Raw genomic sequence first — 4,254 nt, 5'->3', positions numbered from 1 at the left:
CAGTATTATTAAGATGCCAATTTTCCCTAAAGTGATCAACAGATTCTCTCCAATCACAATAATAACAGCAGTAGGATTTTTGGTAGGGATATTAAGCTGGATCTAAATCTTATATGGAAACACAAAAAACAGAATAAGCAAAACAATTTTGAAAAAGAACAAAGTTGGAGATATATTACCTGGCTTAAGGCTTACTATAAAGCTTCAGTAACCAAGACAATGTGGTATTGCCATAAGGATAGACATATGTATATGTCTAAATATTTATATATCTATCTATATCTGTACATCTTCACAGACCAGAATAGTTTTCAAAGAACAGAATACATACATATCTGTCAATCAGTGTCCATCTACCTACCTACCTACCTACCTATCTGTCTACCTACTTATCTATCTATCTAACTATTCACGGAATAGAATAGAAACTCCAGAAATAGACTTATACAATTGATTTTTGGGGGGGACAAATGTTCTAAGGTAATTCAATGGGAAAAGTAGAGTTTTTCAACAAGTGGTAATAATAATTAGGCCAAAAAAAATGAGCTTCAACCCTTATCCTCACACCATATACCAAAAATAATTCCATATAGATCATAGACCTAAATATTAGAACTAAAATTATAAATATAGGCCGAGTGCAGTGGCTCATGCCTGTAATCCCAGCACTTTGGGAGGCCAAAGCAGGTGGATCACTTGAGGCCAGGAGTTTGAGACCAGCCTGGCCAACATGGTGAAATCCTGTCTCTAATAAAAACTACAAAAATTAGTTGGGTGTGGTGGTGCACACCTGTAATCCCAGCTACTCAGGAGACTGAGGCATGAGAATCACTCGAACCCAGGAGGCAAAAGTTGCAGTGAGCCAAGATCATGCCACTGCGCTATGGCCTGGGTGACAGCAAGACTCTGTCTCAAAAATAAATAAATAAATAAAATAAAATTATAAATATTCTTGAATAAACTACAGAGGGAGATTTTGTGATCTGGGGCTAGGCAAAGATTTTTGGTAGGACACAAAAAGCATAAACTTTATTAAAAAAATGGATAAGTTGAACTTCTATATGTTTGCTTCTGAAAAGACTCTGCTAAAAACATGGAAAGGCATACCACAAGCAGGCATGAAATCTTTACAAAACATATATCTGATGAAGCATCTGTATCCAGAAGTATGCAGGACTTTTATTATTCAATAACAAGAAGAAACTAGTTCAATTTTTTTGATGTACAGAAGATTTGAACATACACATCACAAAGGCTATACAAATAGCAAATGAAAAGACACTCAATTTCTTTAGTTATTAGAGAAATACAAACTAAAACCATAATGAAATACCATTACATATTCATTATAATGACTAAATTTTTTTTTTTTTTTTTTGAGATGGAGTCTCTCTCTGTCACCCAAGCTGGAGTGCAGTGGCCGATCTCGGCACACTGCAAGCTCCGCCTCCCAGGTTCAAGCCATTCTCCTGCCTCAGCCTCCTGGGTAGCTGGGACTACAGGCGCCTGCCACCATGCCCGGCTAATTTTTTGTATTTTTAGTAGAGACAGGGTTTCACCTTGTTAGCCAGGATGGTCTCAATCTCCTGACCTCGTGATCTGCCCGCCTCAGCCTCCCAAAGTGCTGAGATTACAGCCGTGAGCCACCACGCCGAGCCTATAATGACTAAAATTTAAAAGGCTGACAATAACAACATAGGCAGGAATATGGTGCAATTGGAGTTCTCAGACATGGCTGGTGGAAATGCAAAGCCACTTTAGAAAACAGATTAGTCATTTCTCATATATTTAAACACACGCTTACTACATCACCCAGCAATTTCACTATTAGGTATTGACCTGACTTAAATGCATACAGATGTTCATACAAAGAATATAAAGGTTCACAATGGGCTTTATTCATAGTAGCTCCAAACTAGAAGCACCCCAAATGTCCAACAGGCTTAATGAACAAACAAATCTTGGTTATCCACAAAATGGAATACTAGTAAACAACAACAAAAAAGAATATGATTTATGCACAAACATAAATAAATCTCAAAACCGTTAAGCGCAGTGCAAGAAGCCAGACTCAGGAGACTACATACCATATGATTCTATTTTTATGACATTCCAGAAAAGGCAAAACTGTGGTGACAGAAATCAGATCAGTGGTTGCCGAAGAGTGGAGGTGTGAAAACAGGGTCGAATGTTATGTGACAGAAGGCAATTATAGTGGGTGATGAACATATTCTATACCTTGATTGTGGTGGTGGTTACATGACTACATGCATTTGTCAAAACTCATCAAACTGTACATTTAAAACACATGAATTTGGCGGCGGCGACGGCAACATGGAGAGCGGGGCCTATGGCGCTGCCAAAGGCGGGCGGCTCCTTCCACCTGCGGGCGCTTCCTGACGCAACCGCAGGTGGTGGTGCGCGCTGCGTGCAGGGTCTTCGTCTTGATCGTGTTCTCCTGCATCTATGACAAGGGCTACAGCAAGTCTAAGCAGAGGTACTGCGTTTTCAACCATAACGAGGACGCCTTCCGCTACCGCAATGCCATCAGGGTGCTGGCCTTCCAGGCCTCGGCCTCCTTGGTGGTCGACGCTTATTTCCCCCAGATCAGCAATGCCACTGACCGCAAGTACCTGGTCGTGGGTGACCTGCTCTTCTCAGCTCTCTGAGCCTTCCTGTGGTTTGTTGGTTTCTGCTTCCTCACTAACCAGTGGGCGGCCACCCAACCGGCGGATGTGCTGGTGCGGGCCAACTCCGCGCAGGCAGCCATCACCTTCAGCTTCTTTTCCATCTTCTCCTGGGGCGTGCTGGCCTTCCTGGCCTACCGGCACTACCGGGCTGGCGTGGACTTCATCCAGAACTACGTCGACTCCACCCCGGACCCCAACACTGCCTACGCCTCCTACCCAGGTGCATCTGTGGACAACTACCAGCATCTGCCCTTCACCCAGAATGCGGAGACCACTGAGGGCTACCAGCCGCCCCCTGTGTACTGAGTGGCTGAGTGCCGTTCGGGGTGGGAAGGGGGGGCAGAGACGACCCTCCCCTCTGCCCTGGACTTTCCCACGAGCCTCCTGGAACTGCCAGCCCCCCTCCTTCGCCTGTCACGTCCTGTGCGATTGACACACAGCTAAGGAGCCTCCCAGCCTCGGGGTCTGGCAGAGCCACACCCCAAGTGCCCGCACCCAGATGGCTTCAGTCAGCCACTCACTCTTCCAGGACACTTTTAGGAAAGGGTTTTTAGCTAGTGTTTCTCCTTGCTTTTAATGACCCCGGCCCCTCCTGGAGTGGCTAGAAGCCAGCAGGCACCCATGTGCTACTGACAAGTGCCTCAGATTCCCCCCAGCCCAGGTCAGGCTGTGGGAGTCGCTGTTATCTGCGTTCTCTGCCAAAGACTCGGGAGAGCCCTCACACCTGCCCTGTGCAGTGGGGCGGGACCAGGCTCCTGCGTCCTCACTCAGGTTTGCTCCCCCTATCCCCACGGCTGTATGATCTGGGGGCCACCACCCTGTGCCAGTGGTCTCTGGGCTGCCTCCCATGGTGTGGGGGTGGGGCCGGTGCCCACAACACTTCCTCCTTGCTCCCACTCCTGGCAGCAGGGAAGAGCTTTGCCTGACAACACCCAGCTTTATGTAAATATTATGCAGTTGTTACTTAGGAAGCGTGAGGAGGGCAGGGGTGCCCCATGGCTCCCAGACTCTGTCTGTGCTGAATGTATTATAAAGCCTTGGGGGAGATGCCCCGCCCTGGGATGCTGTTTGGAGATGGAATAAATGTTTTCTCATTCAAAAAAAAAAAAAAAAAAAAAAAAAAGAACAAAAACATGAATTTTATGGTTTTTTAAATGTGTTTATACCCAATAAAGCTGATTAAAATTTCTAAAAATATTCTGTTCATTTCTACCTTTTACTCCCCTCACATTCTGTAGTAGTTATTAGTGCTGTTCATCAAAGATTCCCAGCTCCCACTTTCCAAGCACATAATGGGTTTGCACTTCTTGGTTCTCTTGTGATTGGGTGGAGCCATGTAACTAATTATGGCCATTGAGTCGTGAGAGAAGTGATATCACTTCCCTATGGGAAAGCTTATATGACCATGCAACGAGCTCCAGGACGCTCCCTATCCGTAGGCCAACAACCAGCAATTTTGAGATTATGGCTGCTCTGTCAGCATGAGCTTTGATAGACTCCAAAGTTTCCTTCTGAGCTAAATAGATATGGAACATGAATAAGAAATAAATTCTTGTTGTTTGAA

General features: G+C 45.2%; 1 pseudogene; it reads left to right on the top strand.

Annotated features, from left to right (window-relative positions):
* Positions 1–2,334: 2,334 nt before the first annotated feature.
* LOC100608928 (putative synaptogyrin-2 like protein) lies at positions 2,335–3,662 on the top strand (annotated as a pseudogene).
* Positions 3,663–4,254: the final 592 nt, after the last annotated feature.

Source organism: Pan troglodytes, chromosome 11 (assembly GCF_028858775.2).
Source record: "Pan troglodytes isolate AG18354 chromosome 11, NHGRI_mPanTro3-v2.0_pri, whole genome shotgun sequence".
Lineage (NCBI taxonomy): Eukaryota > Metazoa > Chordata > Mammalia > Primates > Hominidae > Pan > Pan troglodytes.
The sequence above is the reverse complement of the archived record's forward strand: the minus strand, read 5'-3'. Positions and strand labels throughout refer to the sequence as shown.